This window comes from Eptesicus fuscus, chromosome 5 (assembly GCF_027574615.1).
Source record: "Eptesicus fuscus isolate TK198812 chromosome 5, DD_ASM_mEF_20220401, whole genome shotgun sequence".
Lineage (NCBI taxonomy): Eukaryota > Metazoa > Chordata > Mammalia > Chiroptera > Vespertilionidae > Eptesicus > Eptesicus fuscus.
Window position 1 is genome coordinate 81,289,795 of NC_072477.1, and position 20,050 is coordinate 81,309,844.

The following is a 20,050-nucleotide window of genomic DNA, read 5'->3' on the forward strand; positions in this document are numbered from 1 at the left end:
AGGCCCATCAGACAGAGCCCGGACAGGAGGGCTTGGGGGCTTCCTTAGTGTGTCAGTGTCGGTGAAGCCCCCAGGCCTGGAAGACAGAGCACACTGCAGGGCATTGGGGCTTCCTTCGCATGGCGCAGGGTGGCGGCAGGCAGAGAGCAGACAGCAGGGCATGGGGACTTCATCTCCATGGCTGCAACGAAACCCCCAGGCCCCGCAGAGAGCAGAGAACCATGGGAGTGGGCCTAAGCCATCAGTAGGACATCCCCTGAGAGCTCCTGGATTATAAAGGGTGCAGGTTGGGCTGAGGGACCCCTGTGCACGAATTTTGTGTACCAGGCCTCTAGTCTATAATAATGAAAGCATAATATGCTAATTAGACCGGGCAGCCAAATGATCTTCCTGATGAAGCCAGGGCCAAGGCAGCCACCATGGCTTCGAGGGCTGAGCCCCTTGCACGAATTTCATGCATTGGGCCTGTCGTATAATTAATCCTACCTAATAATAGACAAATATGCAAATTGACCATACCTCCGGCACACTCAAAAGCCACGCCCACCATCCAATCAGAGCGAGTATGCAAATTAACCCAACCAAGATGGCTACAGACACAGAGAGCAAGGTTTCCTAGGTAACAGAGGAAGCCAAGCTTTCTGCCTGCCCTTGCCAGGCCTAAGCCTCCACTTAAGCTACAAAGTTTCAATTATAGAAGGTAAACAAATTCAAACAGAAATGGTGGCAGAACGGAGCTTGAGAGAGCAGGCCAGGGTTGCTGCCGGCAACAGGGGAAGCAAAGCTTTCCGAAAACCCTGGCCGGGCCCACCCGCTTAAGCTACAAAGTTTCAATTATAACCCCAACAGAAATGGCTGCCAGCCACGGAGGGAGCCCCAGGCTTGGCTCCGCTCCAGGCTACAAAGTTTCAATTGTAGAAGGAAAATAAATTCCAGATACCAGGGCCTCTGGTTGGGTTGCCAGGGGGCGTGGCCGGCCTGCAAACCACCACAGGCCCCTCGCTCAGGCCGCCCCACGCCCCAAGGGAACCCGCACCCTGATCAGGGACACCCTTCAGGGCAACCAGCTGGCCCCCACCCCTGTACCAGGCCTCTATCCTATCTAATAAAAGAGTAATATGCAGATTGATCATCACTGCAACACACAATATAGCTGCCCCCATGTGGTCAAAGATTCTGACCCCATGTGGACACAAGATGGCCACCGCAAGATGGCTAGAAGGATAAGACAGTTGGGAGGCACCCAGCCTGCAAGGGAGGGCAGTTGAGAAGGACCAGGCCTGCAAGGGAGGGCAGTTGAGAGGGACCAGGCCTGCAAGGGAGGGCAGTTGGAGGTGATCAACCCTGCAGGAGAGGGCAGTTAGGGGTGACCAGGCCGGCAGAGGAGGGAAGTTGGGGGCAAACAGGCTGGCAGCAGAGTGGTTAGGGGGTGATCAGGCTGGCAGGCAGAAGCGGTTAGGGGCAATCAGGAAGGCAGGCAGGCAAGCAGTTGGGAGCCAGCAGTCCTGGATTGTGAGAGGGATGTCCGATTGCCCGTTTAGGCCTGATCCCACCAGGATCTGGCCTAAATGGGCAGTCGGACATCCCTTGAGGGGTCCCAGATTGGAGAGGGTACAGGCTGGGCTGAGGTACAACCCCCTTCCGTGCACGAATTTTGTGCACCAGGCGTCTAGTATAATATCTATATATTTAAAAAGCCAGCAACTGGAACGCCGTAATGATCAGAACGACCAGTTGCTATGACACCCACTGTGCTTGCTATGATGCCCACTGCAGCCAGTGAGCTGACCCGATCTGGCGGTGGGGCCAGCCTATCTGGAGTGAACACAGCTGGCCAACCCCACTGCGGCCCTTCCAGTGGCTGGCTTCTCCCCTGATCACCCCCCCAACAGGGGGTGGGGCCGGCCAGCCAACCTTCTGAAGTCCCTCCCCCTGGACAGCACTGCCCCCAATGGGTCCCCACCAACCCGATTGGCCCACAGCCCCACCCCCTGGCTGGCCCTGCCCCTGATTGTCCCCCCACCCCAATAGGGGGTGGGGCCAGCTGGCCAAACTCTTGCAGCCCCTCCCCCCAGCCAGCTCTGCCCCCGATCGGTCCCCCACTCTGATCAAGGGGCAGGACCGGTCGGCCAACCACCATGGCACCTCCCCCAGGTCGCTGGCTCCCAATCAGCCACCCCACCCCATTCGGGGGCGGGGCCCACTGGCCAATTCCCCACAGCCCCTCCCCCTAGCTGGCCTGGCCCTGATCGGCCTGATCAGGGTGGGCTGGCCAGCCAACTTCCAGCCTTCTGCTCCTCCAGACAGGCCCTGCCCTGATCCGCTGATTGGGGCTGGGCTGGCTGGACCCCACCCATGCAGGAATTCATGTACTGGGCCTCTAGTATAATATAATAAATGTAATATAATTATATAATTAATAATAATAATAATAATATAATATAATATAATATAATATAATATAATATAATATAATATAATTAATATAATATAATATATCTAATATATGTATACTACAGATACACATGGAAGCAACCAAAACAATCTCCCTGTCTTCTTGGAAGACATAAATACATAAGAAGATGCATAAATAAGACAGTTTCAGAGAGTGATGAGTACTATGAAAGATACCAGAGAGGGTAATTTGATATGGAAAGAGGGAAGGGAGAGTTACATTAAATAGTGTTTAGGTCAGGCTTTTTTCGCAGAGATGACATTTGAACTGAGAAGTGATTAATGAGATGAGTCCAGTCATGTGAGGATCTGGGAAAGAGTGCTTCAGGCAAAGGGAATACTTACTCATGCTAGTGAAATAAAAATGGCTTTATTTGAATAGAGAATAGAAAGACACTCTTTGTTCAGTGTAGTTGCAATAAAGTGAGGGAAGAAAATCCATTAGGAGAAGAAATTAGAGGGGTGGGAAGGACCATATTATCTAGTCTGAGTGGTGATGAGGTGTTCGGGTGTTTTTTTTTCTAATTACAATAATATCTTACTTCTGAACCTCATAGATGGATAGATAGATAGATAGATAGATAGATAGATAGATAGATATTTTATTAATTAAAACAAGAAGTAACATGGAACAAAACTTTAAAAACAACAACCTTAAACTTAAGACAGGAACCTATAAAAATCTTAGAAGAATCCATAGGCAGCAAAATATTAGACATATGTCATAGCAATATCTTTACTGATGCAGCTCCTAGGACAATGGAAACTAAGGAGAAAATAAATAAATGGGACTACAAAATAAAAAGCTTCTGCATAGCAAAAGAAACCATCAACAAAACAACAAGAGATCCCACTGAATAGGAGAACATATTTGCCAATGTTTTATCCAATAAGGTTTTAATATCCAAATTTATAGGGAATTCATACAACTTAACAAAAGGAAGATAACAAAAATGGGCAAAGGACCCAAATAGACACTTTTTGAAAAAGGACATACAGAAGGCCAAGAGACATATGAAAACATGCTCAAAGTTACTACTCATCCAAGAGATGCAAATCAAAACAACAATGAGGTACCATCTTACACCTGTCAGAATGGCTATCATCAACAATTCAACAAAGGACAAGTGCTGGAGAGGTTGCAGAGAAAAAAGAACCCTCTTGCACTGCTGGTGGGAATGCAGACTGGTACAGCCAGTGTTGGAAATAGTATGGAGTTTCCTCAAAAAAGTAAAAATGGAACTCCCATTTGACCCAGTGATCCCACTTCTAGGAATATATCCCAAGAAATCAGAAACACCAATCAGAAAGGATATGTGTGCCTTATGTTCGTAGCAGCTAATATTTGGAAACAGCCTAAGTGCCCATCAGCAGATGAGTGGATTAGAAAACAGTGGTACATCAACACAATGGAATACTATGCTGCTGTTAAAAAAGAAGGCACTCTTACCACTTGCAACAGCATGGATGGACCTGGAGAGCATTATGCTAAGCAAAATAAGCGAGTCGGAGAAAGATAAATATCACCTGATCTCACTCACTGGTGGAATATAATGAACAACATAAACTGATGAACAAAAATAGATCCAGAGACATAGAAGCATGGAACAAACCATCCAACCTCAAAGGGAAGGCAGGGGAGGCGATGGGTGGGGGTGTGGGGGCAGGTAAGAGATCAATCAAAGGAAGTGTATGAATGCATATACACATAACCCATGGACACAGGCAGAATTGGGTGAGGGCATATGCTGGTGGGAATGCTGGGGGAGAGGTCAATGGTGGAAAAAGAAGACATATGTAATACTTTAAACAATAAAGAATTTAAAAACAAACAAACAAAAAAAGGCCATTATTAATGGCTAATGAGCGGTGCTCCTTCATATCTTTAAAGTCACCATGGTTTCTGGCTATTATTTTTCCACCTTGCCAAACTCAACTCTAAATGCTTCACTGTTTCCCTTACATATTAATAGAATATAATATCTGGTTAACTTTTCCTCTTGGATTCTTGGCTCCAATATCATTCACTGTTGAATAGTGTTAAAAATCTGCACTAAAAACCAATGCTCATAACTTGGTAACTGTATTTCAGTACTTTATTCTAAAAATCCTGTCTCCCTCTCTACCCAAATGACAATGTGTGGTTTTCATAAATGTTACTGGTATTGAATGATGAATGACTGGTCATTGTTTTATTCATTCAGTAAATGCTTACAGTAGCCAAACAAATCTGATAAACTACACCCTTTAGAGTGTCATAACTTAGATGAAAAATCCATGTGTAATCTGTATAATAAAGGTATAATAAATTTAAGTGAGGAGAAAAGTATGTAGGAAATTACAGAAATTCTATAAGGAAAAGAATAAATAATATTGAAAGAAGAATTACAGGGTCTTAACCTCAAGAGTTCAGAAACATTTGATTTACTTGTTTGAATCTCTACCCCCTTTTTAGATAAGGATGTAGCCCCCTTCCAGAAGCACACACACGGGGCGCAAAAACACACTAGATTGGGCCACTTTCCAAAAGGAACCAAATCTGCTCTTCGTTTAGAATTTCTACAAATATAAACAGGTAAACCCAAATAACGATAGTCAAGGGCCGTGGTCAGCAAACTGCGGCTCGTGAGCCATATGCAACTCTTTGGCCCCTTGAGTGTGGCTCTTCCACAAAATACCACGGACTGGGCGAGTCTATTTTGAAGAAGTGGCGTTAGAAGAAGTTTAAGTTTAAAAAATTTGGCTCTCAAAAGAAATTTCAATTGTTGTACTGTTGATATTTGGCTCTGTTGACTAATGAGTTTGCCGACCACTGGTCAAGGGAAGTGCTGAATTTTCCCTTTACATAGCTCTATACAGCAAGTACCTTCCACAACAAGCAAGGGCTAAACTTAATTTTCAGAATAGTAGTATACATAGTATCTTTCATAAAGTAGTTGCTCAATAAATATTTGAATATATAAGTAAATACAGGGTGTCCCAAAAACATAGTAGTACACAATTTGAATAATTATTAATTGCAATGGGTTAAATCTGAAAAGAAAGAAACATGAATTGAACTGGTTAAATTGATGTAAAGTAAGTATACTTTGAAGGGGGACACCCTATATATTCTAGTTGTTATGCTAGGGCCTCCCCTTTATTTTCAAGCCATTGTTAGATTATTTTTAAGATTTTATTTCTGTCAAAAATTTAGTTATTGCTTATGTAATATATGTAATTCTTGTAGAAAGTCAAGAGTTTTATTATGTAATTATTATTTTCTTTGCCATCTAAATAAAAATTGTTTCATTTAGATATCATATCCATGATAATCCATATCATTAACACTTCATAATCATTATTGTAATAATTTGTTATGTATCAGTATTCACTCAGAGATTGTGAGAACCTTAATTGTCCTCATTATCCATTGTACTTGTATCAATACAAAGCCTTATGTTTTCCTGGAATATCAAATGTTCTCAGTAAATATTGGTCAAAGACATGGATGGATGAGAAAACCACAGTAAAAATTCTATCAGCATTGGTAGCAAAATATTATGGCTTTTTATTCGTAAGAAGAGTGAACTCTTTTTCCAAACAATAACTCTAATTCTTTTTAAAGAGTATGCAACATATTACTCTCTAATATAGTGGTTCTCAACCTTTCCAATGCCACGACCCTTTAATACAGTTCCTCATGTTGTGGTGACCCCCAACCATAAAATTATTTTTGTTGCTACTTCATAACTGTAATTTTGCTACTGTTAATGAATCGTCATGTAAATATCTGTGTTTTCCGATGGTCTTAGGCTCTACAGCAGTGGTTCTCAACCTGTGGGTCACGACCCACAGGTTGAGAACCGCTAGCAGGGTCGCCTAAGACCATCAGAAAACACAGATATTTACATGACGATTCATTAACAGTAGCAAAATTACAGTTATGAAGTAGCAACGAAAATAATTTTATGGTTGGGGGTCACCACAACATGAGGAACTGTATTAAAGGGTCGTGGCATTGGAAAGGTTGAGAACCACTGCTCTAATATTTCATAAATGCTAACATTTTTATCTATTCACTAGAGTTCCGGTGCACGAAATTCATGCACAGGTTGGGCCCCTAGGCCAGGCTGGCGATCAGGGCCAATCTCTGGGTTGGCTGGCAGGGGCAATGAGGGGGCCCTGCTGGCACCAGCCTTGGCTGGCCTGGTGCCACCTGTTCGCCAGCCCTGCCCCCTGCTGCCGCCAGTTGCCTCCCTCTGCGGAGCGACTGGCAGGGTAACCGGGGGGCCCCCGCTGGCACCCACTTTGGCTGGCCTGGAGCCTGCAAGCTGGGAGCAGCTCCTGCACTGAGCATCTGCCCCCTCGTGGTCAGTGTGTGTCATAGCAACCAGTTGTTCCACTGTTTGGTCGATTTGCATATTAGGCTTTTATTATATAGGATTGTATGTCTCTGTCAATGTCCCCACTAACTCCCAGCCTTACAAAGGGTTCAGCATTCTGGAGAAAGGGGCTGCGAGTAGATGATTAAAGAGTCTGGAGACCAAAGATATTTTTGAAAGGCATTGGGGGTCAGAGGAGCTTCAGCTAAAGCGAGCTAAAGACTCTCTTTGTCTAGGACCCCATGCTATTTATTATAACACAATTTGTCCCAAAGCAAGGTGGAAATATACACCTCAAATGGTAAAGTATCAAAGGGTAGAATACAGAAGCATTATCAGTTTGGGGAATAGCCTACAGCTGTTCAGGTGTTTGGCCAACAGGAGGCAATAAAATGCCCTGAGCTGTCTGGCAGCAAACAATCCTATTCAGGTTTGGAGAAAGTGCCAGTTAGCCATTTCCAACAGGTAAACTACATGTGTGGCTCACCCTTGTTGAGCCACCCAAGTCCCATCAACCTTTTGATGGAACTCTTGTAATTATTACATGCTGGAATTGGTTCTCGGCAACTAACTCTTATTTATTTATTTATTTATTTATTTATTTATTTATTTATTTTTAATTCTCACCTGAGGATATTTTCTCTATAGATTTTTAGAGAGTGGAAGGAAGGGAGGGAGACAGAGAAACATCAGTTGGTTGCCTCCATGCATGTACCCTGTGCAAGGAGTCAGAGCCTACCACCAACGTAGTGCCCATGACCAGAATGGAATCCGGACTATTCAGCCCATGGCCCAATGCTCCAACCATGGAGCCAAACTGGCTAGGGCTCACATTTTAATTCTCCTAGGATTTTCTGATAAATACTCTATGGTCCTATTGATTTACTCTAATTTTTCATCTTCCTTCACAATTTACTTCTTTAAGAATTCTGACTTTGCCAATTGCATGTTCTGATATTTTAAAAATATACCATTGGCATATTGATTTCTGTTTTATATTCTAAAATATACGGAATATGTCCAATAAAATTTTTATAGCCTTAATTTTTACCCTTTTCTTGATGCATTGTGGTATAAGTAGAACATCACTGGTTATATTATTACTTTTCATAAATGGTGGTTCTTTATAAATTTATAAATCTTAAATTTTTTTCTAGCAGCTAATTTTCTTAATTAAAGTTTATTCTACATATCATTATTTTACATAGTTTTACCTATTTATGTTTAATTGATTTCTAAATGTAATAAACATAAAAGTACCCATTTATTAAAGAGTCTGTCTTGAATCCATTATATATTCTTGCCTCCTTTGTCAAATATAAATTGTGCATAAGGGCTTGAGTTGATTTCTGGGGTCTCTGTAGTATAATTTGATATCCGATATTGTGATCCCTCCAACTTTTTTTTTTTCTTTCTCAAAATTTCTGCGGCTATTTGTTTTTGTTGTTGTTGTTTTGTTTCATATAAATTTTTGGAGTATTTTTTCTAGATCTGTGAAATATGCTGGTGGTATTTTAATAGGGATTGCATTGAATGTATAGATTACCTTGAGTAGTATGGGCATTTTAATGATGTTGATTCTACCAATCCATGAACACAGTATATTCTTCCACTTGTTTATATCTTCTTCTGAAGTATGGTAGCAATCATTTCAGGTAGAAACTGCTGTTTGGGTTCTGTACTTATTTGTTTGCTAAAACAATAGAAAGTTATTTTGATTTCTGAACTTATGTATGCTATCCCAATACTCCATTGATGATGGTTTGAATATCCCATTGATTGTGATCTTACTGATGTAAGCACATTCTTCTGGGAACCAGGACAGCTCAATTATTCAAATTTGTCTAAGTAGCTACAGATAATGAGTTTTGGTTGACTCAGTGGTCCCGGAATCAGAACAGACCCTAAATCGCCTCAGTAGCTACAGATAATGCATTCCAGTTGACTCAGTGGTCCCGGAATCTGGACAGCACAATTATTCTAAATTGCCCCGGTGGTCCCAGATAATGTGTTTCTGTTGATTCAGTGATCTGTAGATCCAAAAACTATACTTTAGATAACTAACTTGCTCAATTTCGCTTCTGTAAATGCTTTGCACAAAACAGGTTTGGCATTCCAGACCCAAAGATGTAATCGATACCTTTGTGATATTCTGCCAACATAAGCCAGATGTGGCAAGCTGTTCAGGGCTGCAAGGTTTGGAGTGCTGAATGGCTCCCTCGTATGCCGCCGGCTTTTAATAAATGGCTCCATAATTCGACTTCTTGAGGCGTCCTTTGTAAGATGGGGTTACACTACAACACTTCTATCTATTTTTCAACCAAATCTGTAGATTTCCAAGTACAGATCTTTTTTTTTTTTTTTTTTTTAATAAATCTTTATTCAGATTATTACAATTGTTTCTCCTTTTTTCCCCCCATATCTCCCCATCACCCGGTTCCCTCCCCCCCGTTGTCCTTATCCATAGGTGTATGATTTTTGTCCAGTCTCTTCCCATACCCCCCACACAGACACCCTTTTCCCCCTGAGAATTATCAATCCACTCCCATTCTATGCCTCTGATTCTATTATGTTCACCAGTTTATTCTGTTCCTCAGATTTTTAATTCACTTGATTTTTAGAATCACTTGTTGATAGATATTTGTTGTTCATAATTTTTATCTTTACTTTTTTCTTCTTTTTCCTCTTTTTAAAGAATACCTTTCAGCATTTCATATAATACTGGTTTGGTGGTGATGAACTCCTTTAGCTTTTTCTTATCTGTGAAGCTCTTTATCTGCCCTTCAATTCTGAATGATAACTTTGCTGGGTAGAGTAGTCTTGGTTGTAGGTTCTTGCTATTCATCACTTTGAATATTTCTTGCCATTCCCATTAAACTTGGCCTGCATAGTTTCTGTTGAGAAATCAGCTGACAGTCGTATGGGTGCTCCCTTGTAGGTAACTAACTGTTTTTCTCTTGCTGCTTGTAAGATTCTCTCTTTGTCTTTTGCCCTTGGCATTTTAATTATGATGTGTCTTGGTGTGGTCCTCTTTGGATTCCTCTTGTTTGGAGTTCTGTGCGCTTCCTGAACTTGTAAGTCCATTTCTTTCACCAGGTGGGGGAAGTTTTCTGTCATTATTTCTTCAAATAGGTTTTCAGTATCTTGCTCTCTCTCTTCTGGCACCCCAAAAATTCGGATATTGGTACGCTTAAAGCCATCCTGGAGGCTCCTTATGCTATCCTCACACTTTTGGATTCTTTTTTCTTTCTGCCTCTCTGGTTGGGTGTTTTTTTCTTCCTCATATTCCAGCTCTTCGGTTTGACTCTTCGGGTGCGGTGGTCTACTCTGTATATTCTTTATTTCAGACAGTGTATGCATAATTTCTGACTGGTCCTTTTCCATTTTTTTGGTATTCTCATTAAGGTCCTTGAAGGTCTCTTCAAGTTTCTCAGCGGTTTTTAGAAGATTCTTGAGTAACCTTATAAATATGGTTCTGAACACTGTGTCGTACATTAGTTTGCTTTCATCTATTTCTCCTACTTGTGACATACTTCGATGTCTCCACATTTTGGCTGCCTCCCTGTGTTGATGGAGTGGCTTTGTGTGGTCGGTGACTATAGGGGCCTGTAGCTCAGCTTCCCCAATCACCGTAGGTGGTCGCTCTTGGTACTCCCCTTTGTGGGCTGAGTGGAAAGTCTTGGTGTAGTTAAAAGCCCTGATTGCTGTTGGTACACTGGGAGGAATTGACCTCTGGTCCAATTGGCTGTGAGGGCCTGCTGTGTCTATAACGGAAGAATTGCTGTGCTGGAGACACAGTAGGGCTTTGGTGCTCACTGAGTCTGCCTCTTGAATGTGTCCCTTATGAGAGTGGTTGAAATCTGGTGTCATCCACACCGACAGAAAAGTCACTCTCACTCTCCGACCGGCCGAGAGTCCCTCCCGTAGGCGTCTGGGTCCCCCACGTGTCCCCAGAAACTGGAGTTCAGAGTGGTTGGGATTGTTGGTATCACTGGTGGGAATTGATCTCCAAGCCAGTTGGCTGTGAGGATCAGCAGTGTCTCTGCTGTGAGAGCTTCTGTGCTCAGCTTGGATGGGGCGGACTCTCTGTTTTTCTCTAGTTGTAGGTTTTCCACTCTGCCAGCTTTCTGGTGGTTCTGGACAGTGTGCGCTCTGTTTTCCAGTTGTAGTTTCAAAATTGTTGTGGTAGGCAACAGTTAGGTGTTTACCTTATGCCGCCATCTTGGTTTCTCCCAAGTACAGATCTTTTAACTTCTTGGTTAGGTTTATTCTTAAGTATCTTAATTTTTTTGTTGAAATGGTAAATGGGATTTTTTTTAGTTTCTCTTTCTATAAGTTCATTATTGGTGTATAAAAATGCCATAGATTTCTGGGTGTTAATTTTGTATCCTACTATGTTGCCGAATTCCTTTTAAAAGACATGGAAAAAAATATTGTAAATGGTCATCATTCAAACCTTTATATTTAAAAAAAGAAAAGAAAATAATACAACTGAAATTTAATGCCCACATGCTCTCTAAGCCTAATAAGGACTTTGAAAATGAGAAGTGAAAAATTAAATGTAGAAAATCAAAGTAAGCTTTATGAATATGCCAAAATAAATATTGTAAAAAATAAACTTAATCTAGTAAAGACTGAGGATAAAATGTCTGTTGTTTTCTAATGGAAGCAGTGGAAATTTTAAGAACAATTAATGAAATATGGCTATGTACTATAAGCCCATTCTAAATTTTATATTCCAAAGGAAGGATAATATTGAATTGATTATGGAGAAAAAATTTTATAGCAATTTTACATAACTTATAGGAATTATGTTATAGCAATTTTACATAACTTACAGGAATTATGTTATAATTATAATGTATAAAATTATAAAATATTCAATATCTCATGTAAGGAAATAAATATATATCATGAATATTATAATGAAAAAATGTACAATATAATCTAGTAACTTATTTAAGGCTAAGTAAAATGGTACACCACAGAGTTTTAGAAACAAAGATCATTGTTATTTAATATAGAGTTTGAAACTCAAAATGAAATATTCTGCAGATTTCATATTTTTTCATCTTCATGTTTACCACAATACCACCTACTCACTAGGAAGATAATGTGTAAAGTATAGAAATACCCCCTTTTCCCAAATTCTAAGTGGTTGATGATCATATCTTTAACTCTGATTATGTTGGGAAAAAACCTGACTTTTATGACAAAAATAAATTATGTGTATGAGAATTGTGTTTCAAGTACAATATACTAAAATATTTTATTGTATTTCTCTTTAAATTCCTCCTGCCCTTCCAGTGTTTTAAAATAACAACATTAAATTTAATTCCATAACTTGATATTATAAAATTAATACATGTTTTTTAGCAGTTCATAATACAAAGAAAGGTTATGAAGAAAAATATCTCAATTGGTTTTCTCATCCCACTTCCCTCCATCTGAAACCTGACTTCCTAAATACTGCCACTGTTAATCTGGTTTATATAACTTACATATTTCTTTGATTATATAAACATATGCCTATAATACTTAATTGATTCATATACTGTTTTAAAGCAATAACATGTTATATTCAATTAGAAATAAACACCTATTTCCATGAAAATATAATGAAAATCTGTATTTTTAATTCAAAAACACAATTTCCCAGTTGCATTCCTAATTATTCCTTGTAAACAGCTACTAGAAACACAATTTATTACTTTTGCATTAGTGGCTGCTTCTATTAGAGAACATGAAAAATAATATATAGAAATAATAGGTATGCTGGAGAATTTTAGAAAGTTTTAGGCCAAAACTTAAAATCACAAAGGCAGAAAATAGAAGAATTAAAGCTTAGCTAGCAAGGTTATCAACGGTACATGTATTATAAAATGAAGTTTCAACTTGAAGCTATTGAATTGCTGAGTAAATGCATATGAAGTTTTTTCAAATTCAAAGTAACTACATAAAGTAGAATAAGCATTTTTAAAAAGTATATGATTGTTCTTTGTAGATATTAAGATATGTTTTAAAAAATGAAGCAAGTCATGGAATATAATATAATATACAGCATTTTTAATTATTTAATGTTTCAGATTTTACAGTTACATCCAGGTGGAATAGCAGGATCTAATTAACATTTAAGTGTTTTGAAATAAACATTCAAATACTGTTTAGGGTATATATGCATGGAAATTTAAAAAAGTAATTAGATTGAGAAAATGGTCACCTTTCCCAAATTAACACCTTTTTTTTTTTTATACAAAGGATTTGTGATAAAAATGTGCATGTTTTCCTGATTCTATAACTCCCATTGAGTTATAGAAACTAAGTTATAACATTGAGAATTCTTACACTAATGTAGACTTTGTGTTTTCATAAATCTTTAGAAAGTTTTTTTTATAGAAGGGAGAATTTATGGAAATTATAAAAGCTAAACAAATAAACATATGCATTAATGAGTAACAATAAATTCAATTAATACATATTTAACAAGTGCTGTCGGCCAAATATTGAGGAATATAAAGGATAATGTGGGGAACAAGGAAAAATATCTAAACTCAGGAAGTTTATATTGACGTCTAAGTACTAACTTTGATGTAATCCTCAATCTAATGAAGTGTCGTTAATATCACACACCCGTGGTGGTAGTCAGGGGTGTTATGTGTATTGTTCTTGGTAGAACTTTCATATCTTTCTTGGAAGTCAATCATTTTAAGGGAGAGGTCATGACCCAATAAAGTGATGCAACAGTCTCTCACTGCTACAGAAATACTTCTTTTGATATAAATCTGCCTTTATTTTCAAATTCTCCATATTCTGCATCTTTTCTCCCCAATCAGTTGATACTTTCTCTTTCTAACAAACTCACTTATGATAAGATGTGAGCAAAACTATATACTACATATCCAAAGGGTATTTGTATTTTAAAAATAAGGAAACCTTAATAGTGAGGGGTTGTTCAAACAATTTATATATCAGAGCAAAAGATATATATCAGTTTCCTGTTGTCCAAATTTCTATAAGTTTCTATATTAATAACCTCAACCAAATTTTAAAGTAACCCAGCTGAGCATTCCTACAAACAGGATTAACTAATATGTAAATAAATTCCTAAAGGTGAATTTCAAGCTTTTGTGCAATTAATAAAAAATAGAGGAATGGCTCTCATATCAAGCCTGTAAAAGCCTGGCTACTCTGCAAACTGATAGATCAGTCTATCTTGTTTTCTTCCAAGAGGCACATCATAAAAAGGGGCCTTGTAGTCTAACCAGTGAACTCAAGCAGGTTTGATAGAGCCTAGTCTGAGTTCAAATCTATCAAAAGAGTAGTTAAAGCAGAATTGGGGGAAAAAGAATGACAGGTGTTACATAAAGTTCACATTCTTTTTCTATTTCTATTTGACAATGATTACATAGGGACAGGCTGTAGGTGGACTTAGAGAAGAATGGTGTTAAGAGATCTCTAACTCTGTATGGTTTGATTTAGGAAATTAAAAAATCACTTCCTTTCATTAAACAACATATTCCTATGGGGAAAAAATTGTAACTTATGTTGGAGTAACAGAGAATTTATATTTTAGCAAAAGAGGAGTAATCAAATTAAATATTTACAATTCTACCTTCCAGTTGTTTTATTAAATAGGAAAAAATCTTTATTTTTAACATTTGCCATTTTAATTATGATGTGTCTAGGTTCATCTTTATTGGGACTCTGTGCCTCCTGAACTTGTGTGACATTTTCCTTCACCAGGTCAGGGAAGTTTTCTGTCATTATTTCTTTAAACAGGTTCTCTGTTCCTTGCTCATCCTCTTCCCCTTCCAGTATTCCTGTAACGTGGATGTTGTTACATTTCTTGTTGTCCCAGAGATCCCTTAGTTATCTTTCTACTTTGTAATTCTTTTTTCTATTTGCTGCTCTAATTGGATATTTATTTCTTCTTTGTCTTCCAAATCATTGATTTGGTCCTCTGCTTCATCCAATCTACTTTTAATCTCTCCCAGTGTGTTCTTCATGTCAGATATATCAGTCTTCATTTCTGTCTGGTTCTTGTTAATTGCCTCTATTTCCCTTTTCATGATGAAGTAATTTGCCCTAAGTTACTTATGTATCTTTATAACCATTGCTTTGGATTCTATTTCTGATAGGTTGCTTGCCTCCATCTCATTTAGTTATTTTTCTGGAGATTCCTTCTTTTTTCTAATTTTTGGGTTGTTTCATTGTCTCCCCATTTTAACAGTCTCTTTGTTTCTATGTATTATATAGAACTGCTATGCCTCCCAGCCTTTTATAGAAAGTGTCTTATGGGATCCAGTGGTGTAGTCTCTGCTCACCTGAGCTGGATAATCTAGGAATATCCCTTGTGTTCATTGTTTGGGCTCTCCTGTTGTAATTGGGACTTTCTTATTTATGTCCCATTTGTGGGATGGCTCTCCCCTCCAACTTTCTGCCAGTGAGATTCAATCCCAATGTCATCGTGCCAGCTGTCCAGTGGTCAGGGACTCTTTAGTCTAGAGGCTGGGTCTGCCTTGAGTCTCACACCTTGATTGTTCCTGTTCTGAGCTGTACTTTCTTCCCCCATGGAGCTCGTTCCACAGGTGTCAGCTGCATGCACTTACGGTTTCACTGGCTTTTGCCTCGCTGAACAGTCCAGGATGGTGTCTTTAGTGGGGTCCCAAACTGTTGTTTCTGACTAATTAGATCAGGCAAAGACTCAAAGACTCTAGACAAAAGTTATATCATGGCAATGACTGATTTCATTTTTATGGTACCTCCAATTTTCTAAATTTTTTAAGTTAGGCATATAATTAACATTTTATACCAGCCATCTCTCTGTACTTATATAGCACACTAAGGTAGATACATGGGAAAACAGATAGAATAATAGATACATGGCTAGAGTAGTTGTAGCAAACATTGAGTTTTCAACACATACTGGCTTTATGGTAGGCACTTCAGAAAGTGTGTATCATGTAGGCAGGACATAGAAGTGATTAAAATGAAATTTCTGCTATCAAAGGACTTTTGGGTTATATCCAGTAATAAATACATACAAATCTGCAAACAATGGAAGTAGCTATGAAGGAGGTGGAGATGACATAGTATAATGCTAAAAACAGAACTGAACAACCACAAAGGTCCTTATTGGAAAAATAGCTTTTAGAGTATGGGCCACTTTATTTTTAGTTTATTGTACTTTATTTAAGTATAGTTGGCATACAATATTATATTAGTTTCATGTGTACAATGTAATAATTTTATATTTATATACCTTAAAATGTGAATACCATACTAAGTCTAGTAATCATCTGCAATCACATACAAACTTATAAGATTATTGACTATATTCCCCTTCACCTTTTTCACCCATAAAAAATATCTTTGTTCTGTTTTGTGTTGCTTGTTTGCTTGTTTTTAGATTCTACATATAAGTGAAACCATATATTTGTCTTTCTATTTCTGACTTATTTTACTTAGCATAATACCCTCTAGATTCATCCATTTTGTCACAAATAGCCAGATTACATTCTTTTTATTGCTGTGTAATATTTCATTGTATGTGTGTGTGTGTGTGTGTATGTGTATAACACCTTTATCCATTGATCTATTTATGGACACTTAGGTTACTTTCATATCTTTGCTATTATAAGTAATGCTACAATGAACATGGGTTGCATTTATTTATTTTTTTAATTAGTGTTTTTGTTTTCTTCAGAAAAATACCCAGAAGTGAAATTGCTCAGTCATCTGGTAGATCTATTTTTAAGCGTTTTCTGTTCTTCCTTTCTTTTTCCTTCTTTCTTTTTTTCTTTTTAATCTTCACACTGTTTTCCATACAGGCTGTAGCAATTTACAATCCAACCAGCAGTGCACAAGTGTTCCCTTTTCTGCACCTTATCATCAGCACATGTTATTTGTTGACTTTTTTATAATAGCCATTCTGAAAGTATGGGTTGATATCTAATTGTAATTTTGATTTTCATTTACCTGCTGATTGGTGATGTTGGTAATCTTTTCATATGTCTGTTGTCCACTGTGTGTCATCTTTGGAAAAATGTTTCTTCATGTCCTCTATTTTTTGATGCATTGTTTATTTTTTTGTTATTGAGTTACATGAATTCCTTATCAACCCCTTTTCTGATATATTATTTGCAAATATATGGGTTAGGTAAAATTGGTTTATAATTGTATGTGAAACACAGAGTTATTCTTTTATCATTATTTGTTAATCATTGTATTATTTTCCATACAAACAACTGAAAACTGACTTTTGCCCTCCCCCATTGACCTCTTCTAGCCACTCTACCCCCACCCCTCATTCCAGGTCTTCACCACCCTATTGTCTGTGTCCAGGATTATGCATTTATGCATACAAGTTCATTGGTTGATCTCTTCTTGCCACAACCCCCCATTTTCCTTTGATATTCTTCTGTTGCATACTTCATGTCTCTGGATATTTTGTTCATCAGTTTATTTTTTTCATTAAATAATCTTGCTGGATATAGTATTCTAGGTTATAGATTCTTTTCTTTCAGCGCTTTATTTCCTGCTACTCCCTTCTTGCCTCTACAGTTGCTGCTAAGAAAACAGCCTACCACTTTATCTAGTTTCCTTATATGAGACTTGTTTCCTTCTTGTTGCTTTCAAGATTGTCATTTTACTAGTATCTTTACCTTTTGCCATTTTAAATACTCTATGTCTTGGTGTGGGCCTCTTTAGGTTCATCTTGTTTGGAATTTTCTGTTCTTCCTGGATCTGGATATCAGTTTCGACCCCAGATTAGAAAAGTTTTCATCCATTATTGTTTCAAATATATTTTTCCTCCCTTTCTCTCTCTTCTCTTTCTGCAATCCCTATAATGAGAATGTTAGAATGCTTGGTGTTCACAGATGTTGTTTTATACTATTCTAATTTTTTAAAAATTCTTATTTTGCTGTTTTGATTTTGTGATTTTCAATATTATGTCTTCAAGGTCACTAATCTGTTCTTCTGTATTAACCTGTTGTTGATTCCTTATAATGTATTCTTTATTTCAGTTATTCTATTCTTCATCTCTGATTGGTCCTTTATTACATTTTCTTACTCTTTCTTAAAGTGCTCTCTGAGTTTTTCTATTCTTTTCTCAAGTTTATTGAGCATTGTTATGACCATTTGTTTCAATATTTATCATGCAAATTATGTATCTTTATTTTATTAGAGATTTTCCCCAGGGTTTTTACTTGTTTCTTCATTTGGGGCTTATTTGTGTATTTACATTTTATTTCACTTTCTCTGTTTGTTCCTATTAGTTAGATGAAATAGTTCTCTCCCCCAGTCTTGAAAATGTGATTTCTGGCTAGGAATGAGTTCCAGGTGGAGCAGCCTGGTATGGGTGCACTTACCTGTCCTTCTTATCTGGATGGGGCTGTATGGAGTGGGCAGTGCTGGCCAATGCATGTACCATGTGCCCTATTGCTTTAATTATCTGTTACCCTATTAGGGTCTGGGTGCTCTGTGTACTTGCATGGCAGTGCCCTACTATTACCACACTATCTCTGGATGAAGTAGTTTTATGTGTGTTTACCCATAACACTTTATTAGTCCACACTTTGTCCAGGAAAGGCAGCCCAACATGCATATGCAGCAGTACACAACTTACTCCACACAGGGAGGTACTGCCTGCAGGTTCTGAAGTGCTTGGCTAGCTCCGCACTTTCTCTGGGCTTGTTAGTTCCACATTTACATGTAGCAGTTCCCCACTATCTCTGTACTTTCTCTGGACAGAGTAGTCCTGTGTGCAGATGCTGTATTGATGGTTACCTTGCACTCTTTCCAGGTGGGGGAGCCTGCTGGCGCATACAGCCCATGGGTGTGCACAGCAGCAACCTGTCTTACCTTTGGATCAATCTCAGGTGAAGGAGCCCCTATATGCATGCTGTGGAACCTTCCTGTTCCTGCTGGATCTAGCTTCAGGAGGGCTGGATGGGAACAGCTACTGCAGCCCTGCAGTTTGGCCAGAGAACCTGGATAGAGCTCCCACCCACTGTCTAAGCGCAGGGGAAATCACAAAGAATGCTCTTATCAGTTCCTTCAGTCCTGGATTGTTTTCTGAACTCCCAGGGAGCTCACATGGTTCTCCAACCTCCCAACCTTCTCTATTCAGTTTCTCTTTCTCTCTCATTTTATTTGGTGTGTGTGTGTGTGCAGTATCTGTTCATTTGGCTCTCAAGAGGAATTGCTCAAAATATAGGTGGACATTCATTATGTTCTTGGGAGGGATAAGCTCAGTGTTCTCTTATGTTGCCATCTTGGACACATCTGCATGTGCCACCTTAAAATTACTTCCTGACATGTGGTTTGTGTAAATAAGTTTTCTATAAACTTTAAATGTATTAAAGGCAATAATTAATAATGAACAGTTGCAGTAGTAATAATAATAGCGATCCTGCATGGTATTTGCAATGACCCAAACTTTGTTCTAGGTACTTGTCATACTATATTAACTCTTTTAGTCCTACCATATGAGATAATCACTGTTATTATAAACTAGAGGCCCGGTGCATGAAAATTCATGCACTGGACGGGGGGTCCCTCAGCCCGGCCTGCCCCCTCTCACACTCCGGGAGCCCTCAGGGGTGGGAGGTGACCCGACAATCAGGGGAAGGTGACACCCCATCACACCTCCACTGCTGCCACTGCCGGCAGCGCAAGCCTCGGCCTGCCCTGGTTACCTGCGCCTCGGGTGGCCCTGGGTGGCTGGGCAGCCACCATCCGAGGCTTGCCTGCATCTCAGGCCAGCCCTGGGTGGCTGGGCAGCTGCCATCCAAGGCTTGCCTGCACCTCAGGCCAGCCCTGGGCATCTGGGCAGCCGCCATCCGAGGCTTGCCTGCGCCTTGGGCCAGCGCTGGGCAGCTGGGGTGCTGAGGGGACTGGGGGACTCTGGAGGCAGGCGAGTGGAGTGGCCGGGTCTGCCCCCAGGCATACGGAGCAGCCAGGTCCCCCCCTTGCCGCACACCTGCCATCATGGCGGAGCTGAGGGGACTGGGCGCCACCATCTGTGGCTGTGGGTGCCGCCATCTTTGAGGGTGGGGCAGTCAATTAGCATATTCCCTCCTTATTGGCTGTGGGTGCCGTGATCTTTGCGATGGTGTGAGGGTCAATTAGCATATTCCCTCTTTATTAGATAGGATACCCTTCTTGCAGGTGAAGGGACTGAGATAGAGCATTTAAAAAAAATATTGCGTGGGCTTACAATCCTGGGA